Raw genomic sequence first — 21,847 nt, 5'->3', positions numbered from 1 at the left:
TAAATCTGATGAAGAATTGAAAAATAATCAGTTTAATGAAGAATCAGCAGGACTTCTGTTTTCCTACTTCTGCATCCTTCTAAAAGGAAAGCAGGACAGAGAGATCAAGCACAAGCAACTAAAAGAGTATGAACTGTATAGTTCATACATTCTCAGGCAAAATCAATTTCTCAAATATTCCTGAGGTCTGTACTGTCTCTGGACTCTGGCAGAGCTATAGGGAGACAAGGGCATTTTTAAAAAATATCAGTCAGAGGGAGCGCTATCCTCAAGAGATCAAATGAGCACTAATCAGGAAGAATGTTTGGTTATTATATGCATCATTGAGTCCTTTAAATATCACTCGCTGGGTCATAAATTCCTATTAAACATAGATAATCCATCATTGTCTCATGCAGATAGAAGATTAAAATAGTGAGAGATTTGCCAGCAATCCACCTCTGCCCCTGATTCTCCCCTTCCACACAGGTGATACTGCTGTAGTCTTCTACTCTCATCTAATTCCATGTGCTACGGCTCACACTGTACTTTCTCTGGATTTCACACTGTGCTCACTTACTTCTGTTTAGCGTCTTCTTTGCATTGATCATGCTTTCCTGTCACCCTTACTCTCTCCCACACTACACACAGGCCTCATCGTGAGTGCTTTCCCAAGCTGGGTGTCCCTGATAACAAGCTACCCACTACCACTTTTGTAAGCTGCTCTTTAATGTTTTTTCTCTGTCTGGGAACCGCAAGCTTTTTTGGGGGAAGAAAGGGGATTCCCAAATGCATCAAATGCAATCAGGCTTCCTTCCCTTTGTTTCACCTGACCACACTGATGCACATGCTCACTGCATGGCTTGACATCTCTGGCCTTATGTGTTGTAAGAAAAGAGTAAAGTTGTCTGCAAGGGAAACCTCCAGTCTTGTTTGGAGTATAATTGTACTCATACTTGTGAAGAGCTCACTGCAGAGCAGCTGGGAGAGCTAGCTGGTTTCCTGGAGTGCGTGGGAGGCCATGAGTAGGTGGCAACTAAAATTTGTAACAGAGTTTAAAGGGTTTTTAAATCATCATTACTATTTTTTTTGGACTCTACAGCAAGATAACATATCTTAACAGCTGCTTAGCTGTATGCAATTTACCTACAGATATGTGCTGTTGTATACGCTTCTCACAAACAAATGCTACATCAAGAATAGGAAAATATTGATCATCCTGTTCAGGCTAAAATGTTTTTCTTTTCAGTCTCCAACAGGGCTTTGGCAAGATGATTTTAAAAATAGCCACAGTTTGGAACCCAGATTGCATGTCCTGCCAGATTATAATGATCACTTCAGCCAGGGCTGGGTGAATTTCAAAATGCTTGGGGACTCAGTTCAAGACAGTGCCCTCCAGTCTGTGATATTTTTAGCGACGGGCAAACGCAAAAATTTGGGTGGTTATCCAGAGTTCATCTAGGCTGCCCAAATGCCTGCAGTCTGCAAAAATGGGCTGGAAAGTTTTCAAGGAAGGTGGGTTTTGCACTATTTCCAGTACTGCCTATTTCTGCTCAGGTCAGGAATCCTAGGAGAAAATCCTCTTTCTTCACACTGTTTTGCTTTACTTCTCTTGCCAGTCACAGCTGAAAAGTGCAGAGACTGGCAAATGAACTTGGAAAAGTAAATGGGGAAAATATGAACCCTTCTGACAGGCAAAATGATGGTTCAGGTTAGGGTGGTGTTCCAAATATATTCCTACCCTGAGATTCAACCCTACTTCTACTAAAAGCAGAAGGAACTTGCATTGCTGATGACAATGGAAGATCTGTTTCACGTCTTCCTATTAAAATATCTCTGAGTAACCTTTTGCTACTGAGGCAGTTTCGATTTAGATAAGAGTAAATACCCCAAAGATTACAGCTTCCCAGCAATTTGGGGTAGTTTGCTTTTCTCTCCTCCCATGCCAGGTACTGACCGTGTTGTAAAACTGTTTTGCAACAAATAAATGAGTATTTAATGTCTTTCACGTGAAGAACTGCAAGATACCCAAACCAATTAATGACCCTGAGCCAAATTCATCCCTAGTTTAAGTTTAAACAATTTCAGTCAAGTTGCACCTGTGGGCAATCGGATTTAATCTAGATTTAATCTTTTGATTTCACATGAGAGTTCTAGCTATGTGAGGTTTTAACAACTAATCAACTCAGCTGGCTTTTGGGGTGAGACTGTAGATGGAGAGGGAAGATGGCAAAGATGGGTTGCTGAATACTAAGCAGACACTCTGGAAGAATTTCTAAATAAATAATGTTGCCTTAGGTTTCATCAGATGAGAGCCTGAAATGCCTCTGTCATGGGAAAAGTCCGGCATGCCATGTTTCAGGAGATTTTTAATGACACAGACTCAGGAGTTTAAGCCTTGCTTGTGTTCATTGGGACAAGAACCCCTGCATCTCAAGAGAACAAGACTAAACTCTCGTCTTCTTCCAAATTGCACATCCTTTTTAAACTTTGCAGAGATACTGAAGCATCATGCTTTTCTTCCCGAACAGCACTTTCCTTCATGGTCATTGTGTTCACTGGGACAAGAACCCCTGCATCTCAAGAGAACAAGACTAAACTCTCATCTTCTTCCAAATTGCACATCCTTTTTAAACTTTGCAGAGATACTGAAGCATCATGCTTTTCTTCCCAAACAGCACTTTCCTTCATGGTCCTTATGGCAGCCACTGTTAGTACAGCCTTTGCCTGGCTCTGTGTCACAGCACCGTTGAGAGACACAGGGAATTTCCTTGAGATACCGATTTCCCAAAGGGTTAAGGATCTTCTTCTCAATTAGCCCTCTAATTGGCAGCAGCAGGGGCTGAATTCCGGTTGCAGCAGTAACAAGCAACTCAGTTCAAGTCGTGTCTTTGCCTTATATTTGTTCCTGCTGGAGTTCACCAACAAAGATATATGCAGACCTTGGACCTCTGGGCAGTAGGAGTCTTTACAGAAGCACGTATTTATGGTTTTTGCTCTGAAGGCATAAAACTTAGATTATCTTGTGCCATGCTGCTTCTTTCATTAGTTCTCACTTTGAGTGCACAAACCCACTTGGAATAAAAACAGAAGTACAGCTGAACAATCCCCCTTAAACAAAATTCTAATAAACCCCTTTGAGATCCAGTAAAAATGTGAGCACTTGTTTGTTTGTTTGTTTGTTTTCTTCCTGTTTTGAATGCATGTTCACCCAAATTTGGGCAAGAATCAGAAGCTAAAATATTCAAAAGCTTCAGATAATATTTTTATAATTAACGGTATTGCCCCCTGAGGTGTTAAAGACTTTCAGTAAGATCTGGGGACCTTCCAAGGGAACCAGATCCTATTAGCTTTAGTGGAGGGGACAGTGTCTCCAACTCAACTGACCTTATGCAAAATCTAGTATTGATCCAGTTTTAGATGCTTCCCAGAGAGTGGAGACCTCTTCCTTCAGAGATGCCTCCATCTTTTAGGTTTTTGATTTTCATAGCCAGCGTTCTTCAAGTTTGAGAATGTGAGATAGAGCATATATGACCCAAGCTGGAACCAAAGCAGTTGGGTAGTGGCTCGAGAGCTCTCCCCTTCCCCAGCTCCGAGTGGGATGTTTGCTCAGGCTAGCATATTTGAAATGCAGTTTCTGCCTAAAGCCAAATTATTCAGAGCTGGTCTCCTGCCTAACTAAAAATGAAAATATTAGCAGCCAGATTTGGAAGACAAAATGTATCCACTTGAGCTGGAAAATTCGGGTTCCAAATGAACGACTTCCCCTTAAGCTGAAGATCAGTGACAGATGAAAGACACACACCATCTATTTGTTTAAGCAAATGATGCCGCTGCAATGGAGACAATAACTTGCCCAGGGCAGGGATACTGACATCAACTTGGAGAGTTGCGCAGCCCAGCCTTGGAGGTTTGGCCTTCGCTTGTTACTGTCTCACACTACAGATCAGCTAAGCACATGCTGAACTTTAAGCAGATGCTGAAGCACTTTGCTGAATTCAGGTCTCAAGAAAGCTGAGCTGGTTAATGCTGAGATCACTTGAGTGCTTTTCTTTTTCTAAATTTTTCACAATTAATTTATTATGACAAGGGAGATAAAGTATAGACTATTAAGTCTAATTAATTGCACATGAAGTAACATCGATATGTAAGAATGGAGAATAGAATAGCATCATAGAATGATTTCAGTTGGAAGAGACCCTCAGGATCATTGAGCCCAACCACAATCTAACCTAACTCTAGCGCTAAACCACGTCCCTAAGAACCTTGTCTAAACATCTTTTAAACATCTCCAGGGATGGTGATTCCACCACTTCCCTGAGCAGCCTGAATGTGAGTGCGATCTGGCTGCAACATCCGTCACCCCATTGATCGCCAGGGTTGATTTGGCTGATCTGGCTGGCTAGGCCGGTGTCCCTTTCTTCCCTTACTGCTCCCTGTGCATCCCTCCTGAAGCTGTGCACTCGGTCGAAGAGGACGACCTTTCCTGATAGAGGTTTACCGTTTGTTGGTCAAGGGTGTACAGTAGCTGCATTCCCCTGCTAGAACCTCCAAACAAGCTCAAGCATGTACTGCTGCCTGTTTTTTCCCCAAGTGTCATGAAGCGCCTGATTCCACACTCAAGTTAGAGATTTTGGGCTACTTTTTGTCTGAAGACCTGAAAAAGATGAAAACCACATTGCTTATCTACAGCATCTTTCCACCTCCAAGCCACAGCCCTGATTTCTGCAGCAGAGAAAATTAGGCAGAGATAAGGGCTGTAACATCCTTATGGTCTGAAGCATCAACAGACAGTGATGTCCTTGCTCATCTCCTTCCACTCTGGAAATAGCTCTCACAGCACTTCCTACAGGAAAGACAGTCTGCCAGGCCAATGGTCTCCCGTGGCCTCACTGCATTTACGCCTCCTTCCTGCTGGATGACCTCTGGAGATGAAACTACTGCCTGAGGTTTCCCCATGAGGCTCTTCAGAACATCCACACGGGGCAGTGATCAGCTGCATTAGACACTGACAAACGTGTGGAATACAACAGGCACCAGCAGAAGGGCACACATTAAATAATTAACTCTCACAACAGCCTGTCAAGGCAGGACTCCCAATTTCGCAACGGAGAAAGGCAGAAGCAGAGAGGTTAAGCCATTTGCTCAAGGTCACGGGAGAAGTAATTGTCAGTGCAGGGATTAAGACTTAGGAATTTATAGCTCCTGGTCCTGTGTGTGGGCCACTAGATCACCATCCATGGCACTCCAGAGAGCCAGGCTGCTTATTCTTCCAGTAAAACGCTAAACCAAATGCTCTGACCTTTCCTGGTGTTGTCAGATGAAGTGCTTGCTTAACTCCAGGTTACAGAGGGCAACAGAGGGGGGGTGAGGGTGGGAGGAAGTGACAGAATAAAACTGCTATGTGCAATGTTTGTGTAAGGGGATTTTCCTCGACCCGTTTTGAGGCGTGCTTGATATCTGGCTGACCGCAGCATGGGAGGGAGACTGCAGTGACCGCACAGAGGTTTTGGGAGTATTTGCCCTGTTTTCATTTGCAGACACTGACAAACTATTTCAGAGATTGCATTGGGGGTGTGGGCAGGTTTGTATCATTCACAGGAAGTCAAGTGCTGCCTGTGAACTTGGAGTATTTACAGAATATATAAATAAGCTGTAATTCACTGAAATATATGTATGGAAATCTTCAGGAAAAGCTGACATGCAAAATTCAGAATTTCCAGCCCACTATTATTATTCTATAAATCTGTGGAGCTTGAGCTTCAAAGAAACATGCCCACCTACCTCCCTTCTTGGAGACTGCTGCCATTCAATTACTTCATCCTGTTTGTATATCAGCCATTAGACAACAATACCTTCAAGATGTGACAGTCTGGAGGGCTACAAGCAGGGTTCCCAGCTCTGTAGGCACAACAGCTGGTAAATGTATGACTCACTCAGATGAAATGTAAGATTGGAGGAGACCAATCATGTATCAAAACTGAACTTTCTAAGATAAGAAATTACTTATATAAAAAAATATATATGTGTAATAGAATCCTAGAATAGTTTGGATTAAAAGGGGCCTTTAAAGGTCATTGAGTCCAAACTTCCCTGCAATAAGCAGGGACATCTTCAACCAGGTCATGTTGCTGAGAGCCCTCTCCAGCTTGTCTTTGAATGAATGACCTTGAATACATATGTATGTATTAAAAAATTAGGACACATACACACATACGCATATTAAGACACACACACATACATGCACACAATGTGTGTGTAAATCTGTCAAGGCTTTGAGGAGGAATGCTCTGTGAATGAGGGGCCACCCATGCTCAGGACCACCTGCCCAACCTGAGGTCCTGCTCAGATGACCTCCTGAAACAAGTGGCTTTCTCATACACATCAGGGCAGGGTTACGCTGTAAGAATGTGCTGCTCCTGGTCTTGTCACGTTTATGGCCAGTGATTCAGCAGGAGGCCAAACTGCTGTACCATATTGGCAATTGCTTCCTCTGTGCCTTTTCTTCCACTTACCTCAGCCTGATCTCTCTGAACCTCAGACAGCTGCTTTTCAGCACCATTCACACCAGCACTGCAGTATCTGGGAGACGGGACCTCTGTTTTTCATAAGCAGAGATATGTGCCTCTCTGAGTAGCCAGTGCCGAGCAAAGGTTGAGTGGAGATGGTCTCCCATTCCCTTCAAATGCATTTCCAGAGCTTCTTCAGAATTTAGGAAGAGCCATACGGGATCTCAGATTGGAGCCACCTCAGTTCACTTCTATTTTTACCTGCAAACCTTGACAGTTTGTGATGGCCTTGTCTGCAGGACCAGAAGGAACAGTTGGGAGCAACAACTGCCCTTTCAATAATCAACCTCATGCTGCCTCTAAAAATTAGCAAGAAATGTAATGCAAAATGTGAGTTACACAAATCTGTAAATCAGTGGGCATAAAGGGTTTCCTTCTGAAAGCTGAAGCAATAGCACATGATGCCAATTCCCTTTCTGAGGTTTTGCCAGACTGCTCTTGAGGGCTGCAGGTTTGCATGCTATGAGAAGGGAAGGAATGGATGAGGGATGTTAAATAGAAAAATGCCCCCTTACCCTGTGAAATATACAGTAAGTTCACCAGGACAGCTCCATAAGAGGGTACAAAGGAGAAGTGCGCGTGGTGTGCACGTATGTGTGTGTGTCCTAATATGTGTATGTGTGTATGTGTCCTAATTTTTTAATACATACATATGTATGTATTCAAGGTCATTCATTCAAAGACAAGCTGGAGAGGGCTCTCAGCAACGTGACCTGGTTGAAGATGTCCCTGCTTATTGCGGGGAAGTTTGGACTCAATGACCTTTAAAGGCCCCTTCTAATCCAAACTATCCTAGGATTCTATTGTACATATATATTTTTTTATATAAGTAATTTCTTATCTTAGAAAGTTCAGTTTTGATACATGATTGGTCTCCTCCAATCTTACATTTCATCTGAGTGAGCAAGTCACTTGACAATCTTGTGCCTCAAAGTCAGACAGTTAATTCAGACTACATTACAGCTAAACAGTTCTCTCTTTTCACTTGCCTGCTCTAAATACAAGCCCATGTGATTTGCTAATTTACATAATATCTTCTGACAAGCTGACTCTGAAGTCTTCTTGGGTGATTTGCTTCTCTTTGCAAAACAAAATGGGAGACAGTAACATCCAAGGGAACGTGTGTATCTATTTCCCTTAGATTGAGTGACTTCAGCTTTGGTTCCTCTGGAGGCAACAGGATCAGAAATTATGCAGCTGCCATGGAGATAGAGGCAGAAAACCTCTAAAGGGATGTGGAACTACGACAAGTGGGTCATTTCTCTGGCTTCCCATTACAAAACCCATAAGATGGTCTGAGATATTCCTCTTCTCCAGACAATGGTAAAATGGTCCTAGAGTCACCCATGAGTGACAGCCGGGAGGGTGACGTGAGCTGGGAGTTTAACTATATGCTTCCTCTCCCTGAAATAATATGCAGTGGTGCTCTAACTCTTGCAGAGCTGGGAAGTAAGATAGATTAATCTTTGCTAGTATTAAAAAAAAAAAAAAAAAAAAAGTTTCCTATGGATTATCTTTTCACAGAAACATAAGCCTTTGAAAATTTGGTCCCAAAGTATCTTGCCTATGAAGTCAATTAGCTTCTAAAATGACAACGCATTAGAAAGAACCCAGAAGCTGATATAGAAATACCTTGCTTTATTAAGCCTGGCCAATTTTCTGTCAACAAAAATTATGCTTCTGAAGTGATGTGGAACAAGAATCAAACATGAAAGCATACAAGTATCCACTTTTGAGCCCTTGAACAGTTATAAGAAGCCACTTCTTGGTATTGCTGCTACACAGAATGAATTTTCATTACCTGAAGTATCTATTATCTAATGAATAAAAAACCTGCATTATGCGGTAAAGTGTAGTATGAACAAAAACCCTGGAGAACATACATTACTTCATGGTGAATTCTTGTGGTAGAAACGGTGTTTTTAGTGACTTCTGTGACATGGATGATGTGTCACCAACCATATTACTGAGCTTGCAGTCAAACTTCATCTTGTCTTCTAAACAACAGAAGGAATGAATTTCACGAATAAGCATGTGCTGATCAGGAAACATAATTTTTTCATCAGGACATCATGCTCCAGATCCTTGGTTGTGGTTGAGGAATGCAGTTCCTAAATCCTGACTGGTTCATGTGTGGTCCAGAACCTATGGCAAACTGAAGCTATAGCAATCAAAAAGGGCATAAACAGTCAAAAACGCCAAGGCCAGATCTGGACATGTCAGGCCACCCATGCTCTGGGAGGAAAACTTTGCTCATTAATCCAGCTGTAGGCATGAAATCCACAAGGATTATTCTCTGGAGAACCCCCCAATTCTGAGACATGCCCTGATGGCTTTGGTCTTCCCTTTACAGCATTTTAAAGCAACTTTGGGGAAAATACACACCTTCAGCGCTCCAGGAAAGAGAGGCTATACTTTAAGCCTTGAAAGCGTCATCTGTTGTTTGAGGATTCAAGGATGGTACCCTGCATCTGCATTGTGTTCTGCCCCCTTGCTAGCCTGCCATACCTTTCCTACCGGCAACAAACTGGACAACAGGGTTTGCTAATATGTCTGATTTTTTCACAAGATATGTCATGCTTAATCCCAGATACTTCATCCCAGTTTTGCACATAGGGAGGTAGACCTAAGTACACTCCAGTCATGCACTTTCACAAAAAGGCAGCCTTAATGGCAGCGGGAGCCTAACAACCTACTAGGCTAAACACAGAGCTGGTTAATAACATGAAGTATTTTGGCCTCTGTGTCAGCTGTAAGAAATATAAGCAATTTAGCTGTTTGTAGAACAGTGGCAATTGCTGAATTATACCTTGGACAACACAACAAACAAGCACGAAGGCTGAGAAGAGCACAGTTCCAACAGAAAGAGGAGTGCCTGGGTTGTGGCTGGGTCAGGCGCTTTTAACCTCAGGTAGCAGATGTGCAGGTGTGTGGGGAGTGGTGCAGTTATCACCGTGCTCTCTAGAGGTGTGAGGAACAGTAAAGAACAACAAAACGTTGTTCACAGGAGCCAAACAGCTGAGGCTGAATCTGCTGTGATAACAAATCCATAAAGTTATACCGGAGTGCTAGTCCTGAGGAGTAGGAGCTTGGCAAAGTGCCTATGACCATGGAAATAATTGATATTTTCAGTTAGGTGGTCAGAACCAACAAACAAGAAAAAAGTCAGTTTGAGTTGTCCAAAACCATTTTCCCCCCCTTTTTTTTTCAGCAAGGAAATAATAAACTTTCTTCAGTCAAAAACCCTCTCATTTTCTTCAACCCAAAACATTTTGCTTCCCCATGTCCTTTAACAGAACAAAAGGAAAGGTCAATGCAGGGCTAGCTTCTCTATTTTGGGCTCAGGGGTTAGTCTAGATGCTGAGAATACAGGTGTTCAGAGGGCTACTCCCTTCTCCCTCTGAAGCCCCGGGGAGCAGCTCAGGCCCTCCCCTGCAATATAAGTGGAGTGTACCAGTTTGCCCTGACAGCAAGGGACACAAGCTGGAGAGCCTGAAAAGCCCCATCCATACTTTCTGCAAAATGCTGTAAGCTCTGTGAAGAGAGGCACAGGGGAACAAGGTCAGTAGCACTATGGAGAGGTGATCCAGAGCATAGGCATCCTTGGCTGCCTGATTTTTGATCCAGGATGGGGTTAAAAGCCACATAAAGGAAAGCCTGGGGAAGAGGTTCAGGCATGGGTTAGCTTCTGTGCAAGAAGCTTGGAACAAGGTCAGGCTCTGGAGAGGTAGGCGGGAAATGTGGGCTTACTCAATGGGGTGGAGTAGGGCTTGTTGCGACAGGACAAGGGGTAATGGTTTCAAACTAAAAGATGGTAGATTCAAACTAGATTTAAGGAAGGCATTTTTTACAATGAGGTTAGTGAAACACTGGCACAGGTTGCCCAGAGAGGTGGTAGATGCCCCATCCCTGGAAATATTCAAGGTCAGGCTGGATGAGGCTCTGAGCAACCTGATCTAGTTGAAGATGTCCCCGCTTATTTCAGGGGGGTTGGACTAGATGACCTTTGAAGGTCCCCTCAAACTCAAACCATTCTATGATTCTATGGAATGGACCCAAAATGATCTGAAGGACTCAAGCTAGAGTGGGCAGAGATGCCTAGCTTTTTGTTCATTTTTTGGCAGGGGGCTATAAATCAGTTGTGGAGAAGGGACAGAGAAAGGGGAGATTTCAAACAACAAAAAAGGGAGTGAGACTGAAAAGGGTAAATACCAGCTCAAACAAGGCAACAGTAACTGGGTGTTCATACAGCAAGGGTAGCTGAGCATCAGGCTTTGGTCCAAATATTCAAGTACCTTTTGCTCTGAATACTCAAGTATTTTTTAACCTGAGTGAAAGAATTTCAACACAAAAGAGAGTCAATATTCAAAAATTTCCTAAAGTTTAATAGTGAAGGGCCCTTCGAAAAGCATAAATCAGATGGAGAAGGGACTGGAGCTCTGCACTCCCCTGTCCCAAATATGTCCTCACATTTGGATGGCGAGTATGCACGTACAAGTGCATGTAAGGATGCAATGAAAGGGAGGGGAGAGAAGGAGGTAAAAGGGGTATTCTTTATCAATAACTACTACAATTTTCAAAGAATCTCTCGAATCAGAGCTACTGCAAAAGGAAAACCTCTGGGACGAAAATGCTACTACTAAGTCAATTGGATGCATCTGCATTTTCTTTTTGTACTCCCTGAAAATATTTGCCAAATTGTTTTTCCAGTCTTGACACTGGAATAAATTATTTGCTGATGAAAAAAATTGCCTGAGACCAGTAGCACTGTATACTTCAGCTAAATATATCAGCCAAGTAGAATACAGCATTTATGCCTCTACAGCAAAGAACGTACATAGATTCCCAGTTTCTGCTGGAAGCTGCAATTTAAACCATGTAAAGGAAAAAACACACCCGAAGTCTTGATTTAAATGCCGTAACTTTAGCTACCTCCCTTCAGTCAAAGCTGTGTCTTGTTTCTTTCCTCCCTCTCTGCCTGGCAGTACAAGGCAGCCACCCAGAAGATGGGTGACAGTCACACAGTCAGAGAGCCGGGCCTGGAATTTAGCAAAATCCATTTCTTCCTCTTCATGCCAAATCCTAGTAATTCGGACAATCATAAATTACTCGTTCCTAGGGAATGCTGAAAACCCTCTCCAGCAGGTATGATTTAATCCATTATGATCTGTTTCTATACAGCTTAATGAAATTTTTTTTAATTTTTTTTTTTTTTTTAGGGGAAAAAGTGAACACAAGCTCTCAGCCTCCTCAAACTCCTCCTCAAATCAAAGCCTATGCAACACATAATTAGGAGCAATATATAATAACACTGATTTAGAATCTGATGTGATTTTGTCCACACTGTTGGGAAGAACACAGCATGTTAAGGACTTCATCCCACCCTGAATGAGGCATAATAACATTTCCCAAGCCTGGTTAAGTGAAACCTGGATTTGCTGTCATATATAGGGAGCAAAATGTATCTTAAATATTAGGGCTTCCCATTCAATGATCCCAGTCATGATAAAGAAGAATTGGGTCCCATGAGTTTCTTTGACATTTTTTTTTTCTTTTTCCCTATCACCAGCAGCAATCTTGAAATATTAAGGTGAGGAGACTAGAGCACCTTTACACCTACCACTTGAAGCCTTGCAGCTCACTGCTCATGGGCAGCAGCACTGTTGGGCATGTGGTGCTCATTGTACTTTTCCAGGGCACGCTGCATGCAGGGGCAGCTCAGGCACTGGCACCCACAGTACCGCAGTCATCTCCACTCCCACGTACAAGCTGAGGCACCACTTGAACTGGGGTGTTGTTTAAATCCTCCTCCAAACTCCCAGTATTCTCCTTCCACTCCCATGATCTGCCCTGAAGAGCAGAAGCATCTGCAGGCGACCCTCTGTTTCCATGGCACGATCCTGCTCTTACCAGTGTGATAATTAAGATGGCGAGTCCTGGTTTTCCAAAAAACCCACCAACTTCAGAAGTAGCCAATTAAAAAAAAAAACAAACAAAAACTGGTTATTTCCTGTCTCCTACTCAGATCAGTCTGAAAACAAAACACTATGCGAGCACAAAAAGTTATTATGTGACTCGTAGCCTCCAGCTATTCTGACTTCACTGGATGCCTTACAAGCATCTATTGTTCTTGGAGATAGCCTGAGATGTGCTTCCCAGAGAGATTATTATATATTCTTGCTACGAGGAGGAAAAAATGCTCTGATACTGTGTCATGTCATCTCTTCAGTGGTGTCTCATATGCAATATACTGTGGAAGTGTGAGAGGGAAGAAAACAAACCTAGTATGTGACTGGTGCTGTTGAACCACTTATACTACGGACCCAAGACTGTATATTTTACGTATGGTTGTGTATGGGAATATAGTGGAATAATGGTGAGGAGGCTAGTTAAATGTAAATACGCTCAAGTGACTTGCACCTGTCTGTAGAAAAAGCACATACATCACATTAATTGTTTTATTGACCTTGTGTGCTTGATGAGTAGAACCTCTGTGCTAGATAACATAGGCCTGTGAGAAACTCTAGGCACCTTATCACTATGTCTGAGATTCCTGCTTTGTTGTGAGAAAGAGCGGGAGGCTGCGCCGGCCTGAAGCCTTGAAATACAGGTGAGCTCAGCAGGCCCAGGGATCTTCCAGCAGGGCTGAACTTACCAGTGCCTGTGTCCCTGCTGGTGTCGCCTCTGCCTGGGAGCTCAGGTGTGGCTTCGGAGATCCCCCAGTAGAGAGGTAACTAAAATAAAACTTGCTCTTTGCAATGCATTCACGGCCTCTGGCTCTTCTTGCGACGTGACTGCGTATGTGTACACAGTTGACTCTGACTCCACCTCTGTGCTCTTCACCAGCTCTCAGTACCTTTACACTCTGCCCTCCAAAGTAATAAACCTTTCTATTTGTTTGGAAAAGCTTTTTTGCCAACTGCAAAAAGATAATGCCTGCTGTCACCTGCCTCCCCCCAGCAGCTGCTCTTGCACTTGTCTGTGGGCTTGACTCCATCTCCATCTGAAGAGCTGCTCCTGCAAAGGGTGGATCTGTTAGTGTGTGCTTTGGCTGAACGCCTGCAAAGCTGACAGAAACTCTCCTGCAGACCTCACAAAGCCCTAAGTTTAGCCCTCTGTGTTGGGGTGGGTGGCCTATATGGTTGACCTCTACATGGGAATGTGCAGTAGGAGCGCTTTCTGAAAGCACGCGCAGTGCTCTTCATCATGTGGTCAGCCATAAGCTTGCTCCAAGAGATGGTATCCAAATACTCAAGAAGGGGTTGTGGCTGCACACTACAAGATATGGCACTATGACTTTCCAATCTCAGCAAACTTGAGAAAATGAAAAACTTGAGCTCTGATGATCCTGTGCAGGCTGGTAATTCATGAACAAGCTTCCGCATCCACTAGCAATAAATATCAAACACTTTTTCTTTTCAGAACTGGCTTTTGGAGAAAGCAACAAAACTCCTCAATGAAGGGGGGCATCAGCTCTGTTCAGCAGGGCCAGGAGCTAGATCTGGGCAACACAACATTACCGTGCAGCACAAATGTAAGGCTTCATTTCCACCTCCTCAGTGACACCCACGAACAACACACAGCTGTATTGCTGGTGGTTACAAGGGGCCACTGTTCAGCACCATGCCATGATGTTATTTGAAGCGGTATGGCAAGCAAAAGAGAGCAAACAGCAGGTGATAGGGCTACTTTCTCCTTCTCACCAGAACTTCAGCTGCTTGTACTAAGTCCCACCTTTCCAAAACATCCCTTTCAAGAATATAATGGGCAGTAGGGTCCTCATTGCAGTGGCCTTGTTTGCTCCTACCAGACTGATGTTTGCAGGGTGGATGAGAAGGTGCTGTGGGGTCCCCCTTCCTGGTTCAATATGATCCAGAGAAAGAATTATATATATGATATCATAGTGGATCATGATTGAACCAGCAGTCTGTGCTGAGATTTTATATTCTGGATGATAGTTAAAAGCTTTTGAAGTCTTCTAATTTCATACAGCACAGAGGTGGAAAGCTAAAACCAAGAAAGTAGCAAAACATAGCAAGAGAAATCACAGTCTCTGTAACGTAATAACAGCAACACTCCCTCAGATTTTGTTTTCATGTTTCTTTTAGGCCACAATTTGCAGACCATCTTGTTATTATGTTCTCTTGGCCCTGATGTGCTATTTCAGTTATGGTACTGTCCTCCGACACCTCTCCCAACAAGATTCGCTTGAGGGAATTATTATTTGTGTTACTATAGTCCTACAGGAGCACAGTCAGGCACACAGGGAAAGCAAACCAGACCAGAGCAGGTAAGGAAGGGAAGGTGGGTCTTGCAAACCCATATGTGAGATACCTGAGCAAATGCCTATTTGTTCTGCTCAGATGAATGCCAGGGCAAAATACCCTGTGAGGGTGGAGGTGTGGTTTACAGCTGCTGGAAAGAGAAGAAGACTTTAAAGCTGAAATGCGTGAAGCAAAAGCACTGCAATGGGGGCAGGAGTTTATGCCCTGGCTAATCTCAGTCTCAAATGGGAAAACCAAAAGGACAGTAACCTGGTGCCTGCCTTAAACAGTGTTCACAGAGAGGGGATCTTAAAATAAAAATAAAAAGTTAAAATAAAATAAATAAAATAAAATAAAATAAAATAAAATAAAATAAAATAAAATAAAATAAATAAAAATACAGGAAGGACAAGCAGGTTTAAGGTAACGGAGTGGGAAGAAGTATTGACCTGATTTTTTTCCCCCTGACAGACAGCTTCTCCCCATTTCTCCATGCCAGTCTGTGAAGCTGAGGTATCCTGTGTCTCGCATCCCAGAGTGCTTGAGGCAGGATGAGCGCCATTGAGCTGCAGCACTGCAGAGTATGGGAGGGGGCATTATTCTGGAACAATTTCTGGTGATAGTGTCCCAGGTAAGGGGAACTCATGGGCACATAGAGGGGAGACAGGCTATGGAGACAGAAATACTGCAAAGCTACCACAGAGGCAGGAGGAAGAAGCCAAAACAAGGCAGAAACTGAACTGAGGACACTTTGGAGGTTGGAAAGTAAAGTTTTTCCCCTTTTAATTTCTGCTTTAACCTGTCACAAATTCACCATAATGCATATCAGACAAGAAGGGAGAATCTGATACTGATAATAGCATGGATAATTAGCAAACATGGTATCAACATGCAAAAACATTAAGCCTAAAATAGTCTGAATTATGTGTAGTCTATAATCTTTATGACTCCAGAGACTTAGGAACCTGAAATGACACAACTGGGCCTGTTAGTACCTCAGAGGATGGGACCCATATGGCTGTTTCAGAACTGGAGCAGTGGTGGGAGCTGCAGTAGGTGACCAGTGTCAGTTCTTCACCCACAGCCGTGGGGCAGGTGTGGGAAGGGTTTCACAGGCTCTCAGAAAGCAAATTCTGGGGATTTCTTGTGCATGAGACAAGTATGCAAGAACCAAATGATAGCTTGACTATCCTGTTCAGAGACCATTCATAGTATCATGGAATCATAGACAGTTTGGTTTGGAAGGGATCTTCAAAGGTCATCTTAATACACCCTCCTTTAATTAAAAGGGACATCTTCAACTAGTGCAGGTTGCTCAAAACTTCGTCCAGCCTGGCTTTATTCCCACCATCCCAAACCACACTGAGCTTCTGAAATTCATGGCACAGGAACTGCCTCAAAGATGAACCTGTTGCTCTTACATGAACCCGTGGCTTAAAGTTGAGGGCATGATGGCCCTCACTGGTTCAAAACACTTAATCCAAAATGCCTTGAAAAGCCTTTGTGGGCATTCCAGACTGATCTGCATTGCTAATAAGACATTATGAACTTTTATAGCTTCTATTCTAAGACAAAAAGCCATATGATGGTCTCTCACTGCATCCCTGTGAGATCAGCAGAGATTATAATCTTTATTTTATTGAAATAGGAATAGACAGGGAGAGGGCATTGGCCACTTCAAAATTCATATTCACACAATAATTAGGTACCAGAAACATAATGAGGAGAAATCACAGGAAGCGAAGCACCCCCACTACAGCTTTAAGTCTTAAAGTATCTGGACAAAATGGCTTTTTTTTTTTTTAATTTTCTGACACAGCTCTCATCTCCCGATCTGCAGAGATGTCTGTTAGCCCAAAGACTTTTCCCAAAAATGGTTACACTAACAGCAGCCTGTTAACAACACTAACCAGCACATCAGCACTTACATGAGATTGCAGCCTTCTCCTTACATCCTGGCTGGGACATCATTGATTTGAATCTCCTTTATCCTAGGTGGCAATGACAGATAATTTACATTAACATAAAATGTCTGTGTTCTTTTCAACCTACCTGTGTTGTACTGAGGGCCAAAAGGCACAAACAAGCTTCACCTACTTAACATCCAAAATTTAGGACCTCATATGGACTAAGCCCCTTGCTGTTGCTCTGTCATGATGTAAAATTAAGTTTCACATGAGATTCAGCAACAGGAAAGGTGGAGGGAGAATGACCTAGATTTCTTGTCAGCTAAAGCCCCCTTCTGCTTTGAGGTCACTCTGGAGATGAAGGAAGGCAGGGATACTTGTGAAGGTTTTTTATTAAAGTTCTTCTGATTCTGTAAGTCATGTAGAGGACTTCATAACCTGCCATGCTGAAATTGCAGGCACTACTTGTGAGTAGTCAAGGTCTCTCAGAGCCACAAGAGTAAGAACTGGAGCTGAGCAAATTATTTGCAACTAATATTTTTTTCATTATTTTCACCTTTGTCTGAGGATTCTCAATAAACAATTGCAACATTGTCTAATTTATTCATTATTTATGTTCAATAGTAATGTCAGCAAATAACTTCTTCTCTGTAGAGCAGTCCATTATAAATTATAATATGCAATAGATGTCATACCCATCAATTTCCCTTTCTATTCCCTGGTAAGGGGAGCTAGGTAACAAAGGATCACAGTGTAAATTTTACAAGAAAATAAACTATTCAGAATTCATGAACGGTCAGCACATGAGCATCTCTCCTTAAAATTCACTCAGCAAGCCCTCATGCTTGTAGAGCTTGAATATACAAATAAATGCAGAAGTCAAACACAGAAGGACTGCTGAACTCAATCAAATCAAAATTCACTTTCAAATTCAAATTATTACATACATTTTTTTTTTCTCCTTTCCTACTCATTCCACTCTGCTATGTAGCAAAGAAGTACTACACGTAGCAGCTTCAGGTCCAGGAGGGTCTCACGAACCTTTCTCCCCTTTTTTTTTTCTAGCTCCACAATCAAAAGTTCTCAAAAATTCAATGCCCAATTCAGCAGAAACCATAGTGTTAAAATCATCATCTTTTTCTGAAATCAAATTATTTCAGTATGAAATTAGACACTGGCTCACTAGGAAAGCTCCATTTCTCACCTCTGCCCTCTGCCAGGTCCTACAGGAAAGATGAGATGGGGCTAGAAAATATAACTGGACATAAAACAAAACACGGTTGCATTTCACAAGGAAAGCATAGCTCAGCCAGCACTGTACAGGGTTAGGCATCATGTGCATGGAAAGCTTAATCCATTGCCAAATTCCTGGGAATAACTTAACAAAGTTGATGCCCAGTCTCTAGTACATTTCACACTGGAGTTGCAGACTATGCCACACGTGCACCTGAGCTGGTATCACACAGTGCTGGGCTTTCCATACCACTCCCAAAGGACATGAGCCAGGACATCAGTCTCTCCAGACACATCACCAAACTATGGTGTGTCCACCTGAAAGCCAGTCCTGGGTTACCTACACACACTATGTATTGTTGACATGAATGTGATCAGCCATATGGTATGAGCAAATATGTGCCTGGAGGCTGAAACAGAGCTTGGGAAGTCTGTGACGTGCCCACTATACATAGTATATACAGTATACTCTTCAGTAGTAGCAGACCCTACATGTCCTGACACCTTCTTCAGTATTCCCTGTGACTGTATTACACCTTGCATTTCTATATAGTGTGTACAAATGTTCCCGAAGGAAACATGACACCTACCCAGTCTCAAGATGATTAGGCAGTGTTCATGCTTATAGCACCAAGGCCACACTAAGGCTTCTTGCAACTACAGGAAAACATTAAGCAGAGCAGGTTCTTCACTGCACAGACCTAGAAAAGCTGAATCTTCTTCTAAAATGCATTTTTTCTTCAATTTATTGCAAATGTGCTCCAAAGAACTCTTCTAGGAAAAGCGTTTACTGTGAATAAATATTACATGTTCCTGGTTAGCTGTAATTTGTTCAAATCTCGCTCTGCTTTGAGATCTCAAGGCAGAAGGTAGCAAAAAGAGAAAAACAGAAAATCTTTTTTCCCCAAAGAAATATGCTTTTGACATTAGGCACACAGATCCTAATCCTGTGCATGCACTACCTCTGCTGAAAATCAGAATTCTTATTTTATTGGATGATTTGAATGCCCAGTTTCTTCTTTAAAATCAAAACAAAAACACACAGTGGTCTTCAGCATGGCCCAGTGCCTGCATAACCATGGCCACAGGACATCAGTTTTTCCCATTGTTGTAGAATAATGTCATTTCATAGACAGATTAAACCTCTTTGTGCTTTAGTGTGAAAGAAAATGACTGCTCACTGGAGGCCAGATCTCGAACACCTTCAACAGATGAGCTCTGCCCGTTGATTTCAGGCTGTCACTGTAAGCTGTTCCACCTCCTCACGCCATTTGCATCAGCACATGTGTTCCAAGCATGTTCACTGGGTGAGGCTGAAGATCAGAAGCAGCAGCCACAAGAGAGCTGTCTGTACACACCACTTTGGGGAGGAAGTGCTGGAGTGGAGATGTCAAAAAGTTATGAGCTTTAAAAATATTTTTATCTCACGCTCCATTACAAGCTTTGCTTCCTGTGACCGAACGTCGGCACAATGGAAACGCTTTCATAATAACTCCAAGCAGCCTACATGACAAAAGTCTTTGTTGCCATGTGCGGTATCAAAGCTCCCTCTGTGTTTAAAAAAAGCGTAACAAAATTTTTAGTGTTGTTGAGTTGCTTGGGTTCATTCACTCATTCCTCTGCTCTTGTGGCCCTTTGAATTCCTTTTCCGCCAAAACACTTGGGCTTAATATTCCTAAAATATCTGTCAGCAGGAACTGTTAAGAGTTCTCAGTCTGAGAAATAATAGTGCTGCCTGTCAATCTGAATCACTGAGGGTTGGATTTTCAGTCTGTGTGTTGCTGAAGAGGAGGAGGGAAAGACAGAGGGAGAGAGGGTGAGCCTCTGAAAGTCCTCAGCATCTCCTGAGTGGGAAGAGAGAAAGAGAGAAAGAGAGAAAGAGAGAAAGAAAGAGAGAAAAAGAGAAAGAGAGAAAGAGAGAAAAAGAGAAAGAAAGAGAGAGAGAGAAAAAGAGAGAGAGAAACTGAGGGAGAAAGCAAGGGAGGAAGAAAGAGAGGGAGAAAGAGGGGGAGAAAGAAGGGAGGGAAGGAGGGAAGGAGGGAAGGAGGGAAGGAGGGAGGGAAGGAGGGAAGGAGGGAGGGAAGGAGGGAAGGAGGGAAGGAAGGAGGGAAGGAAGGAAGGAAGGAAGGAAGGAAGGAAGGAAGGAAGGAAGGAAGGAAGGAAGGAAGGAAGGAAGGAAGGAAGGAAGGAAGGAAGGAAGGAAGGAAGGAAGGAAGGAGGGAAGGAAGGAAGGAAGGAAGGAAAGTAGCAGTAACTGAGGTCAGTGTTCAGCTTGTCCTTGCATGGTGTCGGAGACCTGCTCCAACACTCACTGAGACTGGAGAAAATACTCTTCTGGACTTCACCACGTTTTGGTACAAGCCTCGGTCATTCACTTGTCTCTTTTGCTTTGTAAAATAACTAATGGCACCTGATCGTTATTTGTCAGCAAATTTGCTTTCTCCATTTGCTCTTAAAGTTATATACTCATATGTCTTACAAGTCTCAGAACTAACAAGTATGGCCCAAGCATCTCCTTTCTTGACCTGGTTTTACTTTTGCCCATCTGGGCCATCCACTTAAATGACTATTCTTGTTCCTGATGATTTCCAAGATTGTACAACCTGGAAATGGTGCTATGGTTGTACTGCATACAGAAGTGAAACTTTGGTGTGCAATTGCATCTTGTCAGAAACATTGATTTTTGAGTCAAATTAACCCATGAGAAAAGGCTAGGCCAGAGCATGTCACAACTTTGTCAAAAAAAAAAAGAAAATAAACTGAAATCGTCACATTGCAGATGTTCTGGCCACACCTGCAGCCTGCCTTTCTTAGCCATGGTCTGAAAGCTCAGTGGTAGGAGGACACAGTTGGAAAGACAGACTGGAAGATAGACGTTCCTGACTAGCATGGGAGAGAAAGTGATGGGTCTTTGTTCTCTTGCAGGAATAAATGTGGGGAAAAGTAAGAAGAAAAAAAAAAATAACTTCAATCATCAATAAACTGAAGAGTGAGGCTGCTGGAAGGGGTAGGACTGGGACTGGCACGCAGAACTTCGCAGGGATAGTAGTAAGAGGGGCTCGCTCTCTCCCTCTAGCAAACAGGCTGCCTATCCTAATTAAGCTTCTGCAAAAGTGAACAGTTTTGCTTCATGGGAGTCTGAATGAAACTGCATGGATCACCATTCCCTGCTCCCAGCAGAGGTCTGGTTAAAAAGTGGAGAATGGGGCACGACTGAGCTCCCAGCTGCTCTCTGGCACTGGGATTGAGGCACCATTTTCGGGCAGAGAGCTGTGCTCAGACCTGCTGCTACTGGCCTTAAAATCTCTCCTTCCTCTGGGGAAGTGGTGCTATGTCAGTCAGTATTTATGAGGTGCTACGACACTCCAACGTGGCATACCTGGAAAAGCCTGACCTCACGGATTTGTGCTGTGACCCTCCACAGGCTGCTGGAAATAAAGCCGTTCCCAGTTATTGTCTTGGCAGGGTTTCACTCCTCGCTGCAAATGCTTCCCACATTTCTGAACGTAGCAGTCACCTTCTCATGCACCCTGTCACTGTATTAAAACCAGACACGGGTCAGATACGGCAGCGGTTAACACGATGCATTCCCTTTCCTGGGCTTAGCACCTCGGCCATAGCTGGAAGCTCTCGGTTGCCTGCCAGAGCTGAATTAATAAGAGGGAGACTGTGAAACAGTCAGATAGCAGTCAGCTCAGCAGAGGAAGAAATAGACTGTGCCTGAGTTGTTTAGTGCCTGATAATAGAAATTTCCAGTTTCATGAGGAATGTAGGAGCTGATGAACATCATGCTAAGCCCCAGAGAAAACAGTCCAAGAGGTACATAAACGCCTCGGCAAAAAACACTGAGTGCGTTTGCACTCACTGCTGACTTAGTAATATACATCTTGGTTTA

General features: G+C 43.1%; 1 long non-coding RNA gene across 1 annotated transcript; it reads right to left on the bottom strand.

Annotated features, from left to right (window-relative positions):
- Window positions 1-7,957: 7,957 nt before the first annotated feature.
- On the bottom strand, window positions 7,958-21,523 carry LOC135578485 (uncharacterized). Its single transcript, XR_010470165.1, has 3 exons — window positions 21,332-21,523; window positions 16,741-16,803; window positions 7,958-8,693 (listed from the first exon to the last, which is right to left on the bottom strand). It is a non-coding gene; the product is annotated as an uncharacterized LOC135578485 (long non-coding RNA).
- Window positions 21,524-21,847: the final 324 nt, after the last annotated feature.

The sequence above is a fragment of the Columba livia genome, chromosome 2, assembly GCF_036013475.1.
Source record: "Columba livia isolate bColLiv1 breed racing homer chromosome 2, bColLiv1.pat.W.v2, whole genome shotgun sequence".
NCBI classification, from domain to species: domain Eukaryota; kingdom Metazoa; phylum Chordata; class Aves; order Columbiformes; family Columbidae; genus Columba; species Columba livia.
The sequence above is the reverse complement of the archived record's forward strand: the minus strand, read 5'-3'. Positions and strand labels throughout refer to the sequence as shown.